General features: G+C 35.0%; 1 protein-coding gene across 1 annotated transcript in view; it reads right to left on the minus strand.

Annotated features, from left to right (window-relative positions):
• Positions 1–15,157, minus strand: part of LOC113502924 (uncharacterized protein CG3556) — a 139,310-nt gene extending 124,153 nt beyond the window's left edge. Inside the window, exon 1 of the mRNA XM_026884678.1 lies at positions 14,921–15,157. The gene's annotated coding sequence lies outside the window, so the exon portion shown is untranslated. The remainder of the gene's footprint in view (positions 1–14,920) is intronic.
• Between the last annotated feature and the right edge of the window lie 12,090 nt (positions 15,158–27,247).

Below are 27,247 nucleotides of genomic sequence, written 5' to 3' on the forward strand. Positions count from 1 at the left end.
AATTCTACAGAAAAATTCAATCTAAAATCCCTAGTTTGGTATATTTTGACAACACACAGCGTCTTTATTTATTAACATTTTTGTTGTAAACGTCCATCATGAAATACCTCATCACGGTACCAGGGCAACATAAGAATTTAAGTCATAATAAAAACAAAATTAACGCATTCGAAATACGAGCTCTCTGAAAATGCGGCGTCACGCTCCGTTTAAAGAAGGTCAGTTTTAAATGAGAGCGGATTGTGGGTCGGACATGTGGAAGGAATGTCACAGGGTAACATAACGACCGAGGAGGTACAATACAATGAATACATTACTCTGGATTTTGTTGTTTTTCATTCTGTCTAACATAATTACAAAAAAGTCGGCTCGTTAAAAATATGTTAACGCTTAAAAGTTTATTAGGTACAATTACTTTTGAATTTAAAAAATAGGAGAATATTTTCACATAGAATTATAAATTGTGGAATTATTTGTAGTAATTAAACAACTGGCTATTTTTATATGGCAGCAATACTAGAATTAATAGCGCAGTTATTAATATGAAAATAATGCCACAAGTACACATTTCTCGTCGATATTTCATCTCAAGAAATATAAAATAGTTAAGTTAGAATAATGCACTTTTTATCGTGAAAAAAATAAAACCTTAATCAGCATTGCATTGAAAACGACCCCACTTTTATCACAGTCGATGAAATCGGGCTATTCGAAATAAGTTAGAAATTATTAAAATCGGATTAAATAGTAAATTAGAGTCGAATAATCTTTTCCTGGTTTGTGTAAATATTTAATTACTTCTCTTCTCCCATTAATTATAGCGTGATGGAATATATCCTTTAACTATATAAATAGGCGATCTAAATCTGAAATTATTTTTCAAGTTTGACCGGTAGTCTCTGATCTAATCTCTGTCCAAATAAACAAACAAACTTTTGAATTTATTTTTAAGCATATTGAAACAACATAAATGTAAGAAGTAATTTATGTATCATAGATAAATGGAATACATAATATCTTTCTATACTCGTAAAGGCAATCTATTGTATAAGTTAAGGATATTAATAGAATCCTACGTGGAAAACGTTACAAGCATAAATATTGGTTTAATGGCCATACACGCAATGCTACGTATGTTCTTACCATAAATTATTTTTATATACTCAGAACTTTAATCATAACGTAAAGAGCCATCGTCTGTTTGGCTATGGGTTGTGTTTTTTTTTCTGTATAAACGATTTTATAGTCCGACGAATGAAAGAGTAATCTACTTATACTTTCAAAACCATTAAACATTATACATACGAAACAGGTCTCACAGGCGAATCAAAAAGTAAAAAATCTCATTTAAATGTCTTTCCATTCAAATGCGGATCTACAAAAAATATTAAAATAATATCCCTGTCGGACGCGGGTTTCAAAGAATTAAACATGAACATTCATAAACCTCATTCTCCGCGAAATATGAAAACGGAACAGCATCGTATAATACCGGCCTCGGTTATTTCGTGAGTTTATAAAAAACCTTTTAACGTATAAACACGTGCTGGTCGTTCACAGGTTTTATCTTTTACACTATTGTCCTGGGCACAAACATACGGCTCACATAAAATATAGGAGGTACCTTTACACCGCCTCTCGTTTACATGAAAAATTACTTCGAAAATATGCGCGCTATACATTGCTCGACGCGATTTATACGCTGACGTTTTTTATTTTTGACAAATTCCTACGCTATCGAACGACGCCTCGTTGTGAAAACTAAAAAAAACAATTGAAAAACAAACAAATGTACCGATTTCAGTTGACTTAATGTCGCTTAGCTTCTGTATGTATTTTTATCCTCGTGAATTGTGAGCACAAAACGGTCGAAACAAATCTTTTTTAGTATTCTGGTAATTTATCCGACGAATGGGCAATACAGCTACTCTTACCAGAGACTTATTTGAAAACGCTGCGACAAATGCCCCGCAAGCCGAGTGTAATCGAAAAACCATTTGATTTGAATAAAAAAGTGGTCTCGTATTTTTTTAAATACAATTCAACCCAATGGCTGTGGAGCTTTCCTTAATGAAACTATCAGCTGAGAACCTTAAAATGTTGATTACTGTATTCTGAAAGCTGCAGTAAAGAAAGAATAATAACACAAAAGGCTCAAATGTAGCCCAAAACAAACACAATAAGCAGTAGACAATGCGCGCCTCGATATTATCGGATTTTCTCCTCCCTCTTATGTTTTCCTGGTATCTCAATAGAGATGGATGAAACGTTTTGTATTCATGTCGATTGTTGTTAAGTAACGAACAAGCCTGGCTTACAAATAAATGCATGAACCGTTTACTACAATGGGACAAACTAAAACATTAAGGTTCTCCATAGAAATAAACCTTTAGAAATTTAATAATTTTTGGCCGACACCTTTCGGTCTCTTTAAGACGATCTTACCTGTTCTAAAATTGTTGCTGTGGCTGTAAAATTGTTCCAAGTGATTTAAATGAAAACAAACAAAGCGGTTCTGGACACAAAGGCTCGATACTGCGTAAACCGTAAAAAAATACTCACATTTTTTATTTTATTCATCAATTTTTGAACGTCAGACACATGCAAATGACTGTCTTTTTACGAGTGTTAAATTTTCAAATTAACCACGTTATCAGAATTTTGTGATAGCCCTATAAAATGGGCAGTGGGAGACCGATAGACGATCACTTCATGTTAAAACGGTATTTAGTCGAATTCAGCAGAATTAAAACCCGTCACAACATAGCTTGAAGAAAATGCGACCATGTTATCCGAAAGCCTGTCGATCTTTTTACATATTTTATTTGAAAACATAAATATTCGCCGATATATCGTAATGCGACACACTCAAGTGCTTTGGGAAAACGTTGTAAAAATAATAAAGATATAGAGCATTATCTGAACTGTTTCCTCCCAAAATAACCATAGCGATAAAGTGCTATGATAGTTTTCGTATCGTTTTATTACTTTCGGAAAATTTTCAGATCCTATATTTTATGAGCTCCTAGGACCTATAAAATTGTGTTACAGCGACGACGAAGTTTACAAAATCATTACTGCGTAACTAATATTTATTAATAAACTATCTGAAAAATATATATAAATGAGCCCTCTTTGTTTAAAAGCTTAGACTAGCCTCAGCTTAAAGCAATATAAAGAGGTCAATCTAACTTTAACATTTTTTTAACGCAAACGTATAAACTCCACGAAATCCCGAATACTAACATAATCGATTTATTGAAATACAAATTGAATAAGAAGGAAGAAAAATTCATGGCGGAATGAATTTATATTCATCCGCTGTTCGCTCACAGTACTAAGAAAACGGGTAAACATAGATCCATTTATTACATTTCAATTGTATAAACACACCTGCGCCCGTCTCATTAAAGAAGTGGCTTGCTTCGGATAACCGGTTGCCACGCTATAATGAAATATTACAAATGCATATTTACCAAGGAGGTCGCATTGTATTGCAGTGCAAATATAATAAATTTTAGTAAGATTTCATTTATACTTATAAATGTATTTTCATTAAAACCCGAGTCACTTATGATTAAGTACAAAAAACGTGACGAATTTTTTATTCATAACCTAGGCAGCTTAGTATAAAGTACAGTCACGTAATACCTAAGTTTGACCCATTTGTTAGCGTCCCTTAATGCCAGAAGTCTACCAAAAAGGGCAATAAAAGAATTATACCAGTGAGCGGGAAACGCGAGCAACTCCCCGATCCATCTCGGGTACCAGGCTTGTATAACGAAATAGGAGTATTGTAATAATAGAATGGGGCTGCACGGCCTCACGTGTATTTTCGCACAACATCCGAATGTATTCGGTTTTAGCACAAAGAACACATCCTTGTGCTACAAGGGGCTCATTGTGTTTGCTTTGAAAATATTATTTTCAGCGATCCCTTACATAGGTTGTAGTTAACACGTACAGAGAGAAAAAAAGGTTTTCGGCTCCCTATGTGACATAATAACGTATCCCCATTCCAGTGCCGGTCTGTTTTATACGCGCTTGTAAGTAATGTGCCTTATGTAATTTATTTGTTACAGTCGTAATTCATTTGTTCAAAGGACGAATCAAAAGGGAATAAGTAAAATTGTGTTTGCGGAGCAAGCGAAGCCGTATTCATGACTAGTTTTTTCAAACAGGCGAGACAACTTCGTTGTGAAAAAAATAAAGGAATGAATATTCTAAAGAATTTGTATCCGTCTCGTGAAGATTATTCTTTTCAAAAAAAAAACAGCGTCGGGCATTTTGTAAAAAATATTTTCTTGTGAAAACGCGAGCTACGGAACCATTTAACGCTTGGGTGCAATTCACTTTGAGTATGCGCGCTCCGGCGAGGCGGCCGCGTGCTTTCATTTAATACAACATATTGATGCATTGTTGTATCTTTATGTTGCTGTTTCTTTTACATCAAACACATTTTGGTTTCAAATAACGCGATTTGCAGATTCCCCGTTTCTATTTCGCTCACCATATATTGATCGAACTGTTTGAATAGAAAATAATACTCGTAAATAATTTTTAAAAAAATCATCGATGAAATTGAGATTATTATTATTTCAACGTTTTTTAATTAATATAATTAGACGCAAAATTTTGTTTTGAATTGCTTCAAGTTTTTAGTCATTATTCCTCCCTTAACCAACCATTAACAACAAACTTAAACAAAAACCGCAATTCAAACCTAACCTCAAAATAATTTGAAGGAAGGCAGATATAAGTTAAGGCAGGCCACTCGATCACCAAACATGCACAACAGATGAGCTAGTGTTGTGTATCCGACCTCCATGCTCTCTGCATATAAAGCAGGATCTATGCCTACCTTATGTAGGTGGGATTAGGTTACAGGCCCTCTACAATATCACCTGATACTGCATTCTGGTAGTAATGTGACCTGTATTGATCTTTTTTGTGGAGTTTTGGTGATGAAGTTAAAGGAAATTCGTGGAAATGCGTATTAATAAATAAATTCGTCAACAAAATAGTGAATTTCGGTTCCCTTGGGGTTAAATCCTTACAGAATTCAATTATATCATTTTCTAGATAATTTTCATGTTTTCGTATGGCGATTTAAACCGGTTTTTTATCCTGTTGCTCTAATTAGTTCAGTGTTACTGATTACGTACTAGGATCGCAGACACAACAAGCTATGGTTAACAAAACAAAAAATAAATACAGTGGGACGAACGTTTCTCAATAAACTAGAGATTATTGTTTTCTGCGCAGTTATCCAATAAATTACATGAAATTCTATTAGGAAGACATTATTATTAATTTCTGACGCTTATAGCGAAAGTTCTGCGCTTCTAAAAGCCCGCTAAGCCGATGGTCCCGGTTGTCATGCGTTGACCTTTGATAATCATTAAGTCCCTCAAATTCTGACAAGCAGGCTTACCAAGGGATACCGTATTACCAAATAAATGGGTCGTGGAGGGATAGGCATTACTCTATTTGAAATGGTGTTTAGTTGTGTCTGGTACTAGGACTGAAGTAAGCCTTAACTTAATTGAGAAATGCCTAAGCACAGTGATGTCTTTTCTCCATTAGCTGCGAGTTCATGTGTCCCTAGTACATATTTACATAGCTAACATCATTATGCTGTATTTGTCTTTTCAATACGAATTTAGGGTAAGGAAATAACTATGTTGTAAGGGTTTGCGATAAATTTGTTTACCCTCTTTGAATAGTTTGCGTAAGGAAGTTATGGAGATTCCTTGACGGGCTAAGTGCTTAGTTATATGTGTTTTATATTCCTTTCAGCGTTCGAGGAAACTAAATACGAAAAGTTTTTCGTCTTTCTGTTAGCTTTGAAATCTTTATTGATACGTTCGGTAAAAAGGGTGGATTAAGGATTATTTTAATACAAATTGTAGGAGACTCGATGTTGTAATAACATTTACTAAGTAGGTGTTAACCAAATATATAAAGGTTTACATTGTTGGATTCGTCTTTGTTAATTAGTGATGAACATATCAGCTTGTAAATAAGGAAACACATTTAATATTCTGAATTTGCAGGCTCAGTTACTCTAATAAATATGTTTAAAATCTCTCTACATTGAACTTAAAAACTTAAAACTCAGTGTGCCTGGGGTCATGCGCCTGCACAATGAACTAATAGCCGTTCGCAATAAGATAACGACCGCCGGTGACACACAATGTGTCACTCAACACAAAAGTCATCATGAACTGGACAAAGAAACAACTATAACAAAGAAAACTAGTTAGACTAGGTTTTGTCTGTGGGTTTTCCCGCTTTGAGGCTGGCTGGCTATCGTGGCAATAGGCAGCTATGCCATATCATGGGTGGTTGGGATCACATATCTTATGATAGAATTGAAAGTGACATTTACCAAAGTTCATCATAATCTATTCGACTATTAGAGGGTAAATGTGTTACATTTAACATTCAAAGTATCTTTTAATGTCCATTAATTTGAAAAAGGTATTTTATACATACTCTAATTCGATCTTAAACTGGAAAGTAGGCTAAAATTGTAACTATAGAATTAAATTTTTAAATCGAATGAAATATTTTGGACCTTTTTATATCGAGCACAACAACAATTTTCACAGACCCTTATCAATATTCTAGCATCATTAGTAAATCGATCCCTATATAGTCATGTAACATGAATATAACCCACTTTAAAATTCATGATACCAACCTATTTTATCCCAAAATCTCCGTAACAGAGACCGATAAACGTCACTGTCACTTCGCTGGATGTTTTTGATCGCTCGAGCTCTAAGTAAGGTAAGATAAGTCTGTGTGGACCCAAATATTAACTTAATCCGTGCCAGACTAGAATAATAATACCCACGCTTGCTGCAGTGCTGGTATATTTATGGAAATTACATGATATGTTTGATATTCTCAGCTTGGGTTTACGTTCCTCATCGTGTTTTTAGTTGCAATATGTACGATATCCAATTAAAATTAAAAATCCTATTAATTTTATTACCTTCCAACATAAAAATAGTGTTTGAAATATTTTACATCTTGAAATGAAACTACTTTTACGGATTTAATTTGCATCGCGGTTTAATTTGTAAAATAGCCCGTGACCATGATACCTGCAAAGGTGTCAAAAAGTCGGGAACTAAAATCTAGTCGGGAACTAAAATTTACGTAAACCTAAGAAACCACTGTTCAATATCTTTCTATGAACAAAATGGATAACACCAGGCTAACATAGGAAACATAATTTTCCAAAGATCTTTTTAATCTCTGTTATATGTCTAAACTTCATAATTATACGCGTTGTATAACACAACTCCTTTACGACAATTCAATTCCTCTCAGGCAGTGCCAAGTGGCAACATATGGGTAACTTGCAAGAAATCTTTACCTTCTCAGGCCGAATACATACATCGCTCGGTTCAAAGACATTACTGACGCGGTGCCAATCCGTCTGCCGTAACCCTTATCACTTATTGTTACGATCCGTTGAAGATAAACAGCTGTTGCCCCCTATTTTTTCTGATTTCCTGGTACATGGCACATGCGTGTGGATTTTATTAGTTGTTTTAGTTATAAAGTTGTCAGCGGCAAAAAAAAAACGCTAATCCCAAAGGAATTGTATATGCTGTCAAATAAGGAAGCAAAAAATAATATTTTTTTAGCTGCAAATACGTTTACTTTAGCCAAGTAGTCAAAAAGGCTTTGAAACCTTACCCAGCAGCTGCCCGTCGAGCAAAATAAAAATATTAAATGTAAAAAATCCCAGACTTCAATAAGTCCTTGGAGACTTCAATACAACTTTCAGTATTAATTAAAATCACTTTTATTATTTAGACTTATTCAGGTCAAGGATAACGCAAATCTAAAATTCTATATACCATCTATATTCTTAACCTTGGACCAGCCGGCTCTCCGGAAATTACATAAAGAAAAAAGTACGCCCTCCCGAGTAGGAAATGTAAGGCAATAGTCGTTACTTGCCATAAACATGTCCTTAGCATTTGTGAGAAAATACTTTGATATTATGGAGCCCTAGTAACTGTAACAACTGCCTAATATTGCACCGTCGAAGGTAGTATTATTCTATTCTACACGTCAAGCACCTGAGCGAAGGATATTTGAAGTTTCTATTATTGTCTGATAATTTCGAAACAAAAAAAGAATTTGAGGTAGTGTTGGTATTAGTTTACTTTTTTCGTTTCTACAGCGCCTTGAGAATCTGTAATTAGACCTTATACAAGAAGAGATGAAAGAAGGTTTTAATCCTGTACAGTGACAGAAAACTAAAGAAAGCTTCTGAACTCCTAGTACTTGAGAATCAAGAAGACTATACATACATAAAATAAACTAGCTGTTGCCCTCGACTGCGTCCCCGTGGGTAGAAGATATAAGTTATGATTTATACCTGCCGTTTTTTTCACATTTTCCATTGTATCTTCGCTCCTATTAGTCGCAGCGTGATGGTTTATAGCCTAAAGCCTTCCTCGATGAATGGTCACACATGGAACACAAAAATATTTTTTCAATTTGGACCAGTTCCTGAGATTAGCGCGTTCAAACAAACAAACAAACTCTTCAGCTTTATGTATTAGTTTAGATATAAAGTATTTTTATAAAAAGTAACATTTTTTACTAACAAATAATAAACTTTAACTATTTCACAGTAGTTATACTAGGTCGCCTTTCCCAAGGGATTAAAACTGCGACAGTCTGATGGTCAACGCTAATTAGTATTTAAAACACGAAAGCCATGAATGTCAAAATTGTTGTTAATTCAAACGTTTTATATTTATGCTGTATATCGCCTACTTAATATTCCACCTTTATCTAATCCCGAGGGGTAAGCAGGATAGATAAAAGTCGAATTTATAATTAAGTATTAAATTATGAACACGTATCACTTAGCCGCTCTGAATGTTAAATATTTTGAATTAAAAATTAACTCGGATTGCGGTTTGTTAGCAATTAAGTGTTAAGATAAAACGTAGAAAGTAATTATTTCAAGTCGAATAAACTTGTTAGTGTAATTCCCTTTCACAAGTTATGAGGATTTTTGAACTGAGATCAGAAAGAAGGTGGTGCTCAATTAGTCGGTATTTTTTTATGTTTTACCTCAGAACTTCGGATGGATAAACCGATTTTGTCGATTCGTTTAATGTGGAAAAGCTGTAATTTTGTCCCACAAAAAAATCATCAAGTTTGGCTCAGATTGTTTTTTTATTTAAAAGTTTAATGCAAGTAGAAACAATTTTATTGATAAACGCATACACCACACCCATAAACAACCTACTAAATTATTAAAAAAAAAACACTTTTTAATTATTCATTTAGCAGGAAATGTTACTTCATCTGAATCTCTTCTCAAACGCTAAGTTTCTAGGAAATGACGTCATCTCTTTGTTAATCCGAGCTAAGGAATCTCATTTGAAATAAAGATTAATTGCGCTTCAATTTTAATTATTTGCTGTACACTCGCACAGTAATAAAGTCTCTGCGAGTTTCATTAAATGTTTCAAGTGTTATGACCGTACTATATAGATCTTTTTTATAAAAGTAAATTAAACAATATACTTACTTGTGAAAAGATTAAATGCAAAACACAGGTATTTTATGTATCTATATGGTCTCAATGATGCAAAGAAGAGACAGCGCAATGTAATTGACGTTAAAAATCGGTCAAAAATTAAAAATTAATTTGGGTTTTTGCTTTTTTCCGTACGTACGTACCTAAGCGCCTATCAGACTGAAGTTGTTCATGGTTGAAGTGGGATCGGCTATGTCTGTTGCCTACTTACAGATAGGATAACATCAGACTGGATTCCCGAAAATCATAAAAGACTACTTTGTAGACCCTGGCGTAGATGGTGTGATGAGCTCGACCCCTACATAAAGGACTGGAAAACTCTTACCCAAGCAAGGGAAAATCGGGAGGAAATGAGGCTTTTGCCCACCATTGAGAGAACATGAGCTTACAAAATTAATAATACAAATGCCAAAAGTCCCTCTCCACGTATAGTGCCTTTTCCACCATACAATCCATTCAATTTGGAACTATAGTAGAATAAAAAACACACATACAAACATATTACGCGCAAACATTCCCCTATTTCAGGCAACCATGTTAGTATTTACACCTGAAACCTTACATACATTACTATTTCAGGCAGTCATGTAAAACCTGAAACATCGTCTAGATATTTCAATATTCAATGCTAAATACTTTATTTCGCTCCACAATGTATAAAGGTCTTAAATATAACTTCAATGAGGATCCCCCGGAGGAGGTTTCAGGTAGGATCATAAAAATAGGCTGTGAGTGAGGTAGACAAGCACGAGGCTGTCGATAACTGGTTTACCTGTCTCGCTTAAACGCTTAACTAACTTATATCTTCGAACCAGATTTTTTACGTTATGGTAAAAATGTTTCTACTCGGTTTGAAGATATGCGATGATATTTGTTTTCTTGTTTGTGCGTTTTGGTCATTGTACTTCTATGCCTCTTTCCAAAAATGAATGGTTTTCCATGCGATCTATAGTTGGCCTTTTTACACATTTCCGTTGTTTGTTTCTTAATTTGAATTACTGTTAATTTTTAAAAATAAAATTTGTTTTATCACCAAACGAGGTTTGATCGCAAAACAATTTAATGCACCTTCTAGGTACTTTTATGGGAGTATTTAGTTATAATAAATAAATAAATAAATGCGGACAACATCACATACATTGTTCTGAACCCAAAGTAAGTTGCTAAAGCACTTGTGTTATGGAATTCAGATACAACGAAGATACCACAAACACCCAGACCCGAGACAATGTAGAAATGTGAATTTTTACATTGACCCGACCGGGGATCGAACCCGGGACCTCAGAGATAGCGACACCTTGAAACCGGTGCGTACGCCACTCGACCACGGAGGTCGTCAGAGTAGTAGTTCTTTGAGTTAGCCAAAACATATAAGTTTAAAATTCAGAAGACTGTAGTCTTCTCCACTTAGTAAATTTTACTTAAATGGACTTTCCATGTTTCAAGAAAACAATGACCATACTTTTCCCTTTTCCTGTACTATTAAGAGACACAAAAGCACTGTAATTTTACGAATCAAAATATATATTTTCTTCAGAAGGAGTCATGACAATGGACGTTTGCGGCAGACACATATTATCATGTTAACCTACCTACTTATATTTTATTCACGCAGATCGAACCCCTGGCGTCGCATCTGGTTTATAATATGCCATACATACGTACAGGATATACAGGGCGGTACAAAATTGCGTGGTCAATTTTGAAGCAGCTTCTTTCTTTCGATTTTTTAGAGGGTGGTAATTGATGATTATGGAGAATTTTACAGTTTAACTGACCTGTTAGTGAAGTGGTTAGTGGCCCTGGCTGCTGTACCGGAAATCGTGGGTTCAATTCCTATCAAGGAGATTTTTGTATAATGAGCGACTGTACGTGTAAAACAAGGTCTGGGTACAATTTGTCTAAAATGTAGAAGTAGTCATATAAGTACTCGTATAAATTTATGTTTATCAGTTGTCTAGTAATCATAGTAGGTACAAGCTTCCTTAGTTTGAGACTAGATGGCGTTGTGTAAAAAAATATTGCGGTAATACTTGGTCACTTATGTTCATTACTACCTTCTTCTACTCATAGAAATAAAAAAAGCTTCCATATAGGTAATTTAGTATATCTATCTATTACTTCTTAGATAATGTTCATGTAATAGCCATGACAAGATGTTGATTTAATATGACAACGCATTTCCTTAACACCCTGTATAATAAGATACACCTTGAACACCCTGCTACCTGATCTTAATCCGTACCTCATGGAAATCAGTTGACCTATTTACGTCTTCACAGGAATATGGTTAGGAATAGAAATATACTTACCTACATATTATACAAATCATATTAAATTAGATCTAAACTTAATCATTTTTACAAGGTCATATTATCCCACTGCTAGACAAAAGCCTTCCTCTCCTTTTTACGTCTGCGTCTTTCAAATATTTTCCTATTACCCTTTTCCTTGAGGCCGGTTTGCAGATCAGGACCATTGTCACCACTACCGGACGAGCGGGATTGTCCAAAAGTGTTAACGCTGCACACAGCCTCGCTACACGAAGGGCAAAGGGAGAAACTTGAAACTTCAACTCAATCCGATCCGAAAAAAATATAAAAACTAGACTTTTGTCTCACATTCATCCACACGACAAGTATTTTGTCAACGTATATCAGAACTAATATTATTTTAACACTAGCTTTTCGCCCGCGGCTTCGCCCGCGTCGAGGTCGGTTATATCGCGTTTCCAAGAGAACTCTTTAAAAGACCGTGATAAAAACTATCCTATTTTCTTTCTCAAGGTCAACTCTATCTCTGTACCAAATTTCATTAAAATCAATTCAGTGGTTTAGACGTGAAAGAGTAGTGTAGACAGACAGACAGACAGACAGAGTTACTTTCGCATTTATAACATTAGTAGGGATTCTAACATCCGACTTAAAGCACCGTCTATATAAGGCTTTCTGCCCACCTTTCCCTAGAAAATAGGGGCTACATATAAATACATATCACATCAAAAGAATATTTATTGAGACACATAAAGCGAAAATATAATCACTCGGAATAATACCTCAGTCAATACAAAAGACGTAGTTCTGAATATCCTAATAACATCTCGTGTTAAAGTCAAGGCCCTTTATTCCTTTGAGAAAAGAATAAATATAAAAAGATACATCTTGTAATAAATAGACGACCTATCCATTTATATGATCAATAATAATAAAATTGTCTACCTTTCTTTATTATGTAATTGTGTAGAAAGTATTGCGAGGTGAAATAATATTTGCAGGTGAAGACAAATGAGACAATGGAAAAAAAATCTCAGACAGGAATTGAACTATGACTCCTGAATAAATCCATCAGTCGCTTTAACAACTAAGTTATCCAGTGCACAGACAAAAAGCAATTTGGTATCGAATACACCATGCCTTCATTTCTTTTGCCGATTCTATTCTTAACTTTGCTTCTCCCAATAGACACAATGGTTTAAAAGCTATATCATTATTCATGTAAGGGTCTCGGATCAGAGAAACATTTAAAACGAACTTTCATCAAAATAACTTCAGAAGTATAGTAATATTTAGTTCTAATGCTCTTCTTCTAACTTATATTCTCGTGTCACGGTGTACGTACTTAAACTCCTCCGAAAAGGCTCGACCGATTCTCATGTAATTTTTTGTGCAATTTGGGTAGGTTTGAGAATTGTACAACATCTGATTTTCATGGCATCCCTTTTGATTTAATTTTTTGAACTCATTTGTATGGTAAAACAACATTTTCTGGGTAAGCTAGTAGCATATAATATACGTCGAAAGATAAACTTTTCCGTATTTGGTACGAATTTCATACAAAATCCGAACTCGTTACCTAAATTGAGAAAAACTAACGTCTTTTCTCATACTTTAATCCATTTTCAGCTGAAAAAAGGGACATCAAAAACTCCTGTATCAAATAGTAGGTAAGTACCTTTTGGTTCGGTATAAAAACTAATCAATAGTTTGCTAAGAGTATCGAGAAATAAGTCACGTCTATTTTGTTCATATTTAATGAGTATTATGCTCGGAGTTCGGCCTCGAAAAGATTTATATTTTCAAGGGGACATCAATTTACATTTAAGACGAAAATGTTATCAAACTTGTCAAGCGTGAGTTGTACTCACGATACCGAAGGCTTTGAAGAAAAAGGCTTAAGATAACAAAATTTGTCACCCATCATGCTTACGAGAACAACCTCTTTTCTCAACCTCGAGGTTTTGTTATAGCGGTAACAGGAATCAATTATAATTATGTTGATATATATTACATGTCCAGCTATCACAGCTCATGATAGCCTAGTGGCTGGCGAACGGACAGAGAGTGAAGTCTTAGAAATAGTGTTCCGTTTTTACCCTTCGGGTAAGGAAATATAAGTTTCTCTAGGATATGTTGATATATTTTTAAGGATAGGTTGTACGTTATTAGAAATTCTAGCAACCAGCAAACTAAGGTATATTCTGTTACCATACATATTTGTCAGATGAAGAGTCGCTTTGTGTGCAAGCCGACTTCAAAAAAGCTTGAAAAAGGCCGGAGGGAGGTATGATACAATTTTAAGCACAGGGTTGTTAGAAATTTTTGTAATAATTGATGTGTTTTCGTAGTTTTAGCTTTCTCATCTTCAATTTAAATAAAAATATTTTTAAAGATTTATGCAAAATCTGTGCTACATGCAGTAGATATCATTAATGAATTTTATTTCACGTCTTTTTTCATTCAATCAAAACCGCAATAAGTAAAATTTTCGAATAATGGACTTATTAATAAACATGACATCAGATTGTCGTTCATTTTCCTGGATATAAGGGCAAACACCCACAGCGCCGCATGCCTCGATTGCCTCAGCTTATTAAATTTATTCAACCTATCACGACATCAAAAACGCTATCACATTTTCTCAAACATATCAGCTTTTAAACGAACCAGCAATCAGCTGTAATTACCCTCAAAATAATGTCAAATAAAATGTGCCCAAAATGTAATTTACATATCGTTAACCAACCACGTAAAACCTCATAAATCTTTACCTTAACCAAAGGTACACCCTAAAACAATGCCGACAAATTACGTCACTTTAAAAGTATAATACGGACAAACCGTAAAATCAAGAACATCCCGAGCCGAAACCGTTTTAAATACTCTCCGATGACTTTTTAAATACACCGCCTAAACTTCAACTTTTTTAATAAGCCCTCCCGACGGAAAACCGTTGGATTAACTACCGAAGTTTAGCCGTAAAACCAAAAAAAGGAATCATTTGAATATGTAACAACGCGTTCCGAGTCAAGAATTATGAATATTGAACTGCACTTACCTGACGCTGCCGGTCGTCCTTCAATAAAAAAGTAAAAATAAACACTATATTTCAGATATGGAATGGAAAGTTCGAAAATTTGCGAGCGCGCGCGAAGCGTCCGTGCTGCCCGACGGACTGGCGTAGACTGAACGTTTTCGGGAGCCGAGAGGGTTGTTTCAGCCCCCCTATGCAACGCGTCTGCAAGTACTCTGCCCAATACTCCAATACAAACGTATTCGTTTAATTTCCGACGCACTTTTGACCTTCTTGGTCTTGATTGGTATCATTTTAGTTATTTAATCCTTAATCTTTCGAGCATTTTAAATTAAACTTATGTCTGTGTGTTATAAGGTGCAGTTTTGAATGTCGCGCTTGGATGATTTGTGACTCACATATCGTGATGTACGAGTGGCGCTAAATCACTGGGGTCTAGCATTTTGCACAGAGCTATTGTTAACGTTATAGTGCCGCTCAACGAAACATTACTGTATTATTTCCTCGAGAGTCGAGAGAGATTATATTAATACTGTTAGTTATTACTGAGTATCATAATGAATTATTGGAATATACTGTTACAATTCCTTGTCAAAATGACAGACAAAATGACCCCGACATAGTATATTATAGTAAAGACTATGATATACTCTCAACTATGTATACATCTTTCGACTAATTCCTTTTTTATGTAAAGCTTTGCGAAGCTGTATAACTGTCTAGTCTGAAGTGCTCAGGTGCTAAACGTGGAAGCTAGCCAGGATTATTTAGTGCGTCTGTTTTAAATTGCATTTAGTTATATTATAAATTGTACTACGGTTTTAACTGCTTTTTTACTATATTTGTTACTGTAAAAATTGATGTATTTTATACTCATTAAAAAAACACTTGACGACGAAACGAAGTTACTATAGAGTATTTCGGAAAAAAAAAACTATTTTTGTCGTCTAGTTTTTTTAAATCGTTTTCAATTTCGATGGAAATAGCAACGGAAGCCCTTGAAATGGGATCACTATCTCGAGTTTTCTCCGAAAATAGCGCAAACAATGTTAAGGGGTAAACTGATATACTAAAAAAACGTCTACATTTTCCCCTAGACCTGAAAGTTATAGCTACAGGGGTTTCATTTTAATAAAATCTCTAGCCCACTGTGTCCCACTGCTGGGCAAAGGCCTCCCCCGAATCCTTCCACGATTCTATTCTAGGCCGCATGGCATAAAAACATTAAATAATTAAAATTATATTTTTTAAATAACATGTTACATGCTTAGACAGACAGCTCTGAAAATTTCATTTAAAACTTAATGAACATTTAATTGCTTGATTGCAAATGAGCAGAAATTATCCTCAGAAAGTTTGTTTTGTAACTTTGTTCCCTTTGAGTTCTTAAACCAATTATTATATTGTGACGGGACTTTGGTTAGATTTTCTGAATATTTTCAAGAGAGTTGTCTGAAACCTAGTGCTTACATTTTCCGAACTATCGTAAATTTAATATCATATTGTTTTAGGTACTAAATTTAAGTCATATTTCATTGTAGATTGCAGTGTTGTTTGATAAAACATGATACTTACTATAAAACCAATGTTTATCTAGCTGGAGGGCTTTGCCCAGCTGTGGAATACTTAGGTATTATTATTTACCAAATAGCAATACTTACTATCATCATTCCCCTGCCCTTATCCCAATTATTTTATTTGGGGTCGGCTCAACATGTCAAATAGCAATACTAATGCTATCTATATATTTTAATTGCTCTTTATAATTATTACATAAAAACTTAAGACGGCTAGCCAAGTACCAGGCTAACATAATCGTAAGTAAGTGGAATAAATCAGCCAATGATAGGAGGCGGTCACCTGCAAACTAATGTCAATATACTGCGATTGCCAATTCGGTGCCAAACGTGGCCATTAGTCGCGACGATTTATGGTATAGCCTGGTGTTCGGTTCTGCTGCCCGACTAATTTGAATAAGCATAATGTATATAACATCAAGGTTAAACTCTGGAAGGAGTAAACAGATATCTAAGGATATAAACATACATATACTTTTAGTTTGTATTTAATGTAAGTCTCGTATAAATTAGAAAAAGTTCAAAATTTTCAAATTGTTTTCGAAAATGTTCACCATAGTTAATACTATAGGTACTATTTACGGCCTGTATTAAGAACTTCTAAAAGCTGGGCTGATACCGTTGTGGAAGCGAGGGAGCTCTACATTGCAGCAATCTTAATTTCATGACAAGAAGACCCTGATCTCTTGTCTTATGACTCGTATTACGCACACAAACCAGTAAGTAACATAATTGCAAAAATGGAAACGGGACAGCGCACTACGCGACATAGATCTATCTCTATCTCTCTTTCAGTCACGTAATACAATAATTAGATTTGTGGGCAACTAACTGTTCCTGTGCGAAAAATAGCAAATTAAGAGAAAAAGAAATCACTATATCCTTATTATGAAAATTAATACCAGATTAAAGTAGTAAAACAAGTAATTCTTTATTTCGAATAAGATTTTCTTTTTCCTAATCGTTAAAAAATAAGTTGAGTCCTGAAAAAATGTCTCGTCAAATATTGAATGAGTGAAAAGCGTCGGCTCTGGCTGAGATGTTTTTATATGATAAAGCCATTACTTCCGCTCGTCTGACCGTCGCCTAAGGACGTATACACCAGTACTCTTTCTTACATTTTTTACGATATTTTCTCACAGTTAAAGGAAGGCATGCTTTTAGTTAGCGCTGGGTGATACTATATAAAATAGTGTCATATAATGTCAAAAATAGGGAAATTAATATATATGAGAATTGAGATATCATTGAATGAGAATTTCCATAATGTTTCATATCATGATCTTAACTTGCTGCAATCGATTCATTTTAATAATTATAATTGTTACGTCAATAAAACTATCTCTCAATTCAAGGAATAAATCGTGATAACAGCCGGTTTTGGTTTGGGTCAAGTTTTAAAGTCAAATAGGCACAGGCCAGTCATATAAATACATTCTCAAAGACATTTAGAACAAACCTTCACACTTCTTGGGCTAATTTTCTGTATTACATCAGCGATCAGCGTGCTGCTAATATCTTGTTTACACTTGGCATTACTATAGATACTATTATTACATCAGGCAGCAAGATTTATCCATGCATGGTATAATACCCACAGTGTGAATATGCCTTTATTTTCCAACAGGACTCTCTTTTTCCAGGTCAATGAGCGTAGCACTTTGAAAATGCTTAAAATGTCATTCTCGAAAGTAATCTTAGAGTTTTATTAAAGCAAATTAATTTTATCGAAATAATTACGGTTGCCCTAATTAGGTAGTTTCATCTTATTAGGTAGTTTAAGTCCTTATAGTCATATTCAAACAATGTATGGTTAGGTACATTTCGTTACCAATATATTATTTTGCAGTGCAAAGAAAAAATCATAATCCTGTGTTGGTGTCAAAACCATTATTTTTATAAATTTCGAGTGTTTGAAGGATAGACAAGAAAAAAGCAAGTACTTACCTTAAAAAAACTAGCTTAGGCTTACTCTATAAGGTACAACTTAGAGGCAAAACGTGTAAGAACTAATGATCTGATTCTGTTACTATTTTCATTAATGCTAAAAGTATATTAATGTGTAGGTTATTTTTTTTTCTACTCGTATTTACAAAATATTGACTCATTCGTTATAAATAATGATGACCAAATAGTGGATAGCCTTGCTGTATTTATGTTTTCCTGGTAGCTTATTTTCAGTGTCAAATTATCAGCAGCGTAAAGTTTTTCATAATTAATTCACGGAATTTAAAATTTAAATAAATCCAAATACAAAATCATGTATCAATTAATTCAAGCGTTAAACAGTTGTTTTTCTCTCATTTCCTACTTATTTATCTGATTTCATACCAGTATACACAACCAAGAAGTATTATTAAAATAATATATGTACTCTCATTATATCGTCTCAAGAAACACAGTAGTTAAATTAAACTGAGTTTAATTCTAACAATTAAGCAGAGGTCAGTCTGACCGTCGGTACCAGGGCAGCAGTAACATTAGATCTGTATTAGTTAAGTTTGATGAATAAAGTTTCCTTTTCTTTGGCGTTTAATGTTTTGGCAAGTTTCGATGTAACTTCAGGAGTTTAGACCATATGGTGTAGGGCCAGACTAATTTAATTAAAATGATTTCAATTATTGTTTCTATTTGAAGCCTGTAAGAAAACACTAAGGTTAGATCATAACTGGAACAGCTGCTTCTCTAAAACACAAAAATTTAAATGTATAATTTGTGTTTTAGATCCTCCAAGCAATTTCAATATATGCGTTTTTCTTTTATTTTGGTACCACTCAGTACAATCCTCCTTCCATCTTTTTCTCTGGACTGTAAAATATCATAATTGTATACAAATAAACCGATGCATCGTCATTATCTGTACCCCTAGTCTGCTTGTACTTGGTGCTTGCACAAATATGCACAGACAGGTCATCCCATCCATCTGCGAGGCTCTCTTGGGAACTGATTGAGAAGATGCATGTGACACTTTACCTATATGATAAACACCTAACTAACATAGACTTTGGCCCATGACAGTACTTACGTGGTTTATAGTTACTACGCAGTTAAGTTAAATCGGAGTCAATGTAGTTTAAAAGACAATTTGCTTCTTTTCAGTATATGTATTTTCTTTAGCTTTAAATGACGGATACCCTACAATATGTAGGACAAAGGTCTGTCTCGATTTTATTTCTCTATGCGGTGCATTATTTTTTCAATCTTGGTTTTTCATTACGTGCATGCTATTCTTCTCGGCATTTCCTTCTAGAACCCTCCATAAGGTTTAATTACATAAAATATTAAAGATTGTTTGACGTCAGAATACGATATAAATGTTTTTTATTATTCATTATCAGACGATTCATGTTTCGTAATGGTATGATAGCCTGGTACAATCAAAGGCATAGTTCGCCAAACCAGACAACTAAAACTAAATTGTTACCACACGCGCTATCCAAAGTACTAGGCGAACATAGCTCGCTATGTCTATAAGTTAGACCCGACATATCGCAGTAGACGGCCCAGTCTGGACGCAGTCGCAAGGCAGTCCCTTGGGAATAGCTAACGTCTTTGTTCTCGTACTTATTCGCTTAAACCCTAGTACTTAAGAACATCTTTTTGGAAAACTTTAACCGGTTAATTACCTAAGGATTCATGTGTCTGCGATTTTAAATAAAAGCTTAATTGGCAAGAGAAATCTATGGAAAAATATGCAAAAACTTTACTTTAAACACATACAAGTTAACTAAGTTTAAATTTCGCATTCTTTTGCTTAGATTTTTTATTTTATTTTGTTTCTAAGACTTGTATTATCACCCACTGCTGGACTTAGGCCTCCCTTTTTTCTCAGTGACTTTTGCGAGTCAATGCGTGATGAGGAATCCAAACCTTGAAAATCTACAAATATTTAGGTACAAACAAAGTGTTGAAGGCAAATCTCATTAAAATCTGATCTTCGTCCTGCTACAAGAGCATTCATGATTTCTCTTTATTCCGCTTCATATTTCAAGTATATTATACACCGCGTCCAATATGAGTCTGCCAGACTGCTGGTAATTACCTTGGCAGGAAGCGTACTAAGCTATCTTTGTTCATGTATGTTGGTAGGTACTTACTCCTCAATAGCTCGCGTCTGCATCTAACTCATCCCTAATCCAATCGGCATTTTAGTTTATAATTCGACGACACCTTTTAAAGAGGTAGTGACAACAACAAAAATTCAAATGGAAATGACAGAACTAAGTCACAACACTATGCGCTAAGAATATCATCTTCTGAGAAACCAAAATTCAACCTCTTCTCCACTTCAACTCAAATTTATATAACATTTAAAATCCAATAAAAACTTAATAAAACGTTTATTAATACCATTTCTACAAAGTTACCGCAACTCACTTTAATTAAACTGTCTGCTACTTTTATAATTAAAATTCTCATTTCAATAAATAAGTGAGAACTGCATAGCTGAGGGGCCGCTACTCTTCGAGAAAGACTGTTGTAGATGTTGAAGTCAGACGGGGCATTACGCGTCATATAGCTACATCTCTCTCTTTTACAACTACTTACTTGAAGATGGCAGTAGGCCCCGTATTGCATACTGCATAGCTAGAACCTCGTTCCTAAACCGTTTTTGCGTCTGTGGCAGTGAATTGAATAGTTGCTCCTAAAGGATCGTCGGACAGAGCTATGAATACTGAAGCGACCTAAACATCGTTTTAGGTGTATTTTAGTTCTACGATACTATGTATTTTATTTGAATCGATCTGATTTTTATTTGTATTGACGACCTCCGTGGTCGATTGGCGTACGCACTTTCAAGGTGTCGCTAGCTCTGAGGTCCCGGCTTCGATCCCCGGTCGGGTCAATGTAAAAAATTCACATTTCTGCATTTTCCCGGGTCTGGGTGTTTGAGGTACCTTCGCTGTATCTGAATAACACAAGTGCTTTAGCAACTTATTTTGGGTTCAGAACAATGTGTTCAGGACAACATCACATATGTTGTCCGCATTATTTCTTAATTTTTAGTTAAAGTAATTGAAAGTGAACAGAACTAATTGCGTAGATAATGTTTATCGTGTCTATTAAGAAGACGAACATACAATATACGGAAAAAAAAATTAAATCACCGTCTACAGGCTTTTCTGCCCTCCCTCTGTACTGTTACCAAATATTTTATATTTCTTAATTCATCATTGGCCTAGCCTTTTCCCAACTATGTTGTGGTCGGCTACCAGTCTAACCGGTTTCAGCTAAGTACCAGTGTTTTACAAGGAGCGACTGCCTATCTGACCTCCTCAACCCAGTTACCTGGGCGACACGATACCCCTTGGTTAGATTGGTTGTCAGATTTTTCAAGCTTCTGACTACCTGTAACGACTGTCAAAGACGTAAGAGTAACAGCCGGGTCCCACAATTTAACGTGCCTTCCGAAATGGTCACGCATCTACGGACCAACCGTAGCATCAAGCATAGCTTAACCTGTGATCGTTTCACTTATGCGGTTAGGCTTAGCCACGAGCTCATTTCTTAATTATCGATTTATTACGAGTATATTTCTTAATTATCATAGTCAAAAACCTGCTTTCCAACCATGCATAAAAATGTAATAAAGTAGTAAATAAAGACTTATTCTGAACGTCTACTTTAGAAACCCACTGTAATAACAATTACTTCTAAATAAACACTGCGAAGGTTAATACGATTCTACATTTATAATAACAAATCGTGGCTTAAAATTTACCGAACATACGAACAAAATTCCTGAGTTTGCATACTTAAACACAGTAAGTGACATCTTGTAAAAATGTCCCAATAAATTACAGCGATACAGGTGGCAGGCTATGTATTTACGTAGCTATGTGCGTGAGCGACTCGTAACGCCGCCATTTTGTAAATATCTACGTAAACACTTTACAGTTTTAGGGATGTTACAAAATAGTATCGATATTTTTTTGTTTTTTTTTTTGCGTTGAATATTCTGTTGCAAAAATTTGCTCAGGTATTTTCACGTTTCATATTTCTCTCTGAAGATCTAATATCAATGTAAACCGTGAGCAATCCAAATTTAAATACATTCCACTAACATTGCTAGTACATACTTAAAAGCTGATAATAATGAGACACGGCAAAATAATCTTGAATTTCAAAAGGATAACTCAGCTAATTTAATGTTGACAGTATTTCTAAACACAGTTTATTGTCCAATGACAGGCATATCTATATCACATTAGCGGCCGCCGTCCTCTGCCTTTTAACTTGTCTATTTAGTTGCTAGACACAGCTGCTCAGTGTCTAGACATCGTCTGATGGAAAATGTTATGGTCTCAAGTTACCATGAATATGTATAATAACTACAGAAGGTTAAGTTACGTTTGCAGCACTATATCCAATATTAAATTGAATTCAAATATGATGTACTACAACTCACTAGGGACAAGAATGCAGAATATTTTTTATGAAGTTTATATACGCATACTAGCTGTTGCACGCGACTTTGTCCGCGTGGTTGTGAATTAATAGGTAAATTAGGAATTTAAAAATCGTTTCATTAGTTTTTGCGTAACATAATATAAACTATTTAACTATCCCCACTGTTTGCGACATGCCACGGAATTGACTTTGACAAGTGGTGTAGGTATGTGCATCTTTTGAATGTGACTATAATGTTTGTATTTTTTTTTAAACTAGGATTATAAAAAACGAAGAAATCCCGTAGTTAAGATGAACAACATAAATTAAACTTGCCACATACTACTTCTATGACAGCATTTAATCCCCAGCTGTAATATAATCCTAGCTGCTTAGTGGTAGCATTTAATTATAACAATTAACACTAGTTAATTTACCTCAAGGACTTATGAGATAAGCTGCATATGTTATATAATGCTGTTTAACACGCAAAATGATCTCTGTAAGACATTTCTAAGACCTGTCAGAATACTTGGTCATGTACCAGGGTAACATAAATGTAGGTACACTTATAAACTCGAACTTCTTAGAAAAGAGATCATTATTTCGCTTGAACTCATGATGAGTTCAAGCGAAATAATGATGATGGGAATCGCACATAAAACGAGAATGTCATTTGTTTTATTAAGTCATTTGAGACTTTTCACTTCCCGATACACATTTATTAAGCATTGTTGACGCTTGGTCTCTTTTCAGCAACGATGATCTAATGAATACTGAGTGTGATCAAACGAAAACAAAACACATGTTTTAAGATTGGTTTGATCATGCATTTCATCGACAAAAAAAACATCGACACAAAGTTTCACTAAGAACTCCATACAAAATGTATTCCATATTACAACAAAATCAAACTACAACTAGTGAAGTCCGCTTTAAAGCCCGTGATAAAGTTCCCGGCGTGTCGCAGCACTAGTTTTATCGAGTTTGCATAAGGATTTTACGGCGCGGCGTGGATGTGTAATACGAGACTGACTTTGCATGCAAGACCCGATTTACAAGCCTACAGCCAACGTTATGGCTATGGTTAGCATGGGGACTGGTCACACAATACTTATAGATATTGGGAAACTTATGAAAATGTTAATTAAAGTAATAAGTTGCATATTCCTTTAAAAAGCTGGTCACGAGCGAGTCACAGTCACGACACTAAAGATTTCGTATAAATTGGCTAGAGCTATTTTCACCCATCAAATTTTTGACCGTACGAATCGTTACTTCAAAAGGATTAACAAAAAATATATATATTTTCTAAATTGTATACGTAGGTATCATGCTTTATGGAATACAGCCTAGTGATAGTGACAGAATGAGTGAAGAATTTGAAAGAAATTTTCCTTCGCATACGGAACCCCAAGATATGCTAAAAAAAGCCCTTATATTCCATACTTAAATACATTTAGTGTGCTTTAGTTTGTAAAACAGTTTCATTGTTCCTACCTCCATAACAATAATGTTTTACAGCGGCACTTCACTAGTTTCTTTATAGTAGACAATGTCCTACATAAACCTGACAGTTTATTTTATTTACACACGTTTCTAACTTCAAAGGGCTACTTAAAACAACCCTTGTTAACCAGGTTTCTTTAACACAACGCGCCTACACTGTGTAAAAAGCTACGCGTAGCTATGTCGTAGCTTTGACGTACGGCGTAGCAACTTTGACGGCACTTGCGTAGCACCCAGCGCAGATATGTTACAAAGGTACGCCTGTAGCCTCTCACATTCGTTTGAACTTACTGAGTTTTACATAGTTATATGTAGAGTGGTTTAATGTATGTAGTAGGTAGGTGTTCTTTCTTTTCTTTTTTAAACGGCTCCTGCACTGAGGAATTTTATTATCATTTGATGGGAGGTTTTCACATAAACAAGACACCTAGACTCAGAACAAGCATAGAACATACGACTCGTCGCGAACGGTGGGTATTGTGTGGTGGTCAGTCCTATCGTAGGAAGTTCCCAGATTTTACTAAAAATCTTAGTCATAATATCGCCACCTTACTCCTTGGCAACGAGTAGCCTGCGCCTTGGCTTTTGTAGTCATTCTTATTTCCCAAAGATCAACACAAGCCACTCAAAACAAGTACATCTATATTTGCTCTTTTTCTAACAGAATGTAGAAGAAGAATCTTGAATACTAACTACCTCGTACTTAGCGGAAGGTGCAGTACAGTTAATCCGGGAGTTGAATGCGGCTCGCAGTGATCCGTATCGTCGCGTGGAACTCAGGAATGTATTACATCCGCTACTTAACGGATGCGGATGGGAGATGCATCCGCGGGGGATACACGGAGAGTGTGGCTGTATAGCTTTATGCGAGGGAAAATTTTTGTAGTAATTGAACCTTTTTACTCGGTTATTTTATAGTAAACCTGCTGTCCGTTAACCATCACGACCATATAAGTCATTTTATGTGTATAAAACTAAAGTGTTAGATGGTGGTTATAATGGTAATACACCTAGTATAAAAAATACATAATAGCCGTTACTCAAAATTTCATGAACAGTCAAGCCGTTTCGGAGGTATAGCAACACGAAGAGCACAGTTGGGTTTGGCTTGTTGACCTCAACTGCATGGCTATACAAAAATTCACATATGCAAACGGTAAAGTACCAGGAGTGCAGAAATACACAGAGGTTGGGTGAAGCCGCCGTGTGTATGTCACACGAATTAAACTAGGATCGAGTGGGTGTTGTGTAAGTTTCGCGAGGCTCTCCTTTGTTCGCTCCCTACTTATTTATATCCATTACCGATTGTGAGCTAAATAGCGCTATTTGCGCTATTATTCCTCTGATATATGTCCTCCTTTCTATAGACTCCAGCTGCTCACTATCTTTCTTAATTCCTTTTATTTTGAAAACCTTTTATGTTCATCTTTTATAGTTTATTTAGTTTCATGATAAATAGTCTAATGTGGGCTACTACTACTTGTGATATTTCCAGAAAAAAACTGCTTTCAAGTTTTTGCCAAGGCTTTAAATCTTAATGCTAATCTTCTTACGAACCTATGTGGTTTTCTTTTTTGTTTTAAAAATACATCGATGAAGCACGCAAACGTCGCAAAATTGCCTCCACATCGTCACACTCACAAAGGTAAAGCTAAAGGGTAGGTCTCTGATTTAATGTTTTAGTGTTAGTCATGTGTGTAAAACGTGTGTTCTGTGTGCTGTGGAAGGGTGACAGCGTACTACACTGTAGAACGGCATCTCAATCGCTCTCCATTTGCTATTGAAGTCCAAATTGTTCAAACTCGCAATTTGTTATCAGCACATAATCATCAAAGGCTTATCCTTATCTTACCTACAATAGTGAAACTCCTTCATCAACTAAATAACTACGAAATACAGAAGATAATATACGCATAATAGTAACTGAAACTTGATAGATTGTATTGTAACTTTACGACTTTGTCGGCTGTTTTTCTGTAATTGACTCAAGATCATAAGGTAGCAACGACATAGCTTTTATAGTCTTGTGCTTGTCATGACAGTACCAATGACTAAAGAAACATGCCAGGTCTACAGTTCTAGTTCACAATTTGTGCTGTATATACCGTCTTAAATATCTATAAACAAGCTGTTGCCCGCGACTTCGTCCCCGTGGGTAGAAGATATAAGTTATGATTTATACATGCCTTGTTTTTTTTTACATTTTCCATTGTATCTTCGCTCCTATTAGTCGCAGCGTGATGGTTTATAGCCTAAAGCCTTCCTCGATGAATGTTCTATTCAACACAAAAAGATTTTTTCAATTTGGACCAGTAGTTCCTGAGATTATCGAGTTCAAACAAACAAACAAACTCTTCAGCTTTATATATTAGTATATAAGATATAGGTAAATAGTCATCGATCAAAACCCAGTCAAATGCGAGTCAGCAAGGTGATTAATAAAATCAAATTTCTTAAAACATTGATTCGCCATTGAGCCTAGAATCATTTCATTTCGTTCACTCATTTAGGCTGTAAATTAAATACGTTTAAGTTAGCTGTTAGTTAGTTCCAATTTTTAATCGTAACCAAGGGGGTATGTATCTTGTGCAACATCCACATTCCTCTCTTCAAAATATCTGTCTCTATAATCACCTTAATTAGGCAATCCTTAACAAAAATCAGCACACAAGGCCGTTATACTCCTACCCAGATACTTCACTTATAAATCATACTAGTATTATAAATTGTCAAGTGTGTTTGTATGTTTGTAACCTCTTCACGCTCAAACAACTAGACCTATTTTGACCAAATTTTCTAAGGAGGTAGCTGTAACCATGGATTGATATAAAGGCCTTTATCAGAGACTTCGTTAAAGGGGAGTTATATTTTTGCA

The sequence above is a fragment of the Trichoplusia ni genome, chromosome 18, assembly GCF_003590095.1.
Source record: "Trichoplusia ni isolate ovarian cell line Hi5 chromosome 18, tn1, whole genome shotgun sequence".
In the NCBI taxonomy this organism is placed as follows: Eukaryota; Metazoa; Arthropoda; class Insecta; order Lepidoptera; family Noctuidae; genus Trichoplusia; species Trichoplusia ni.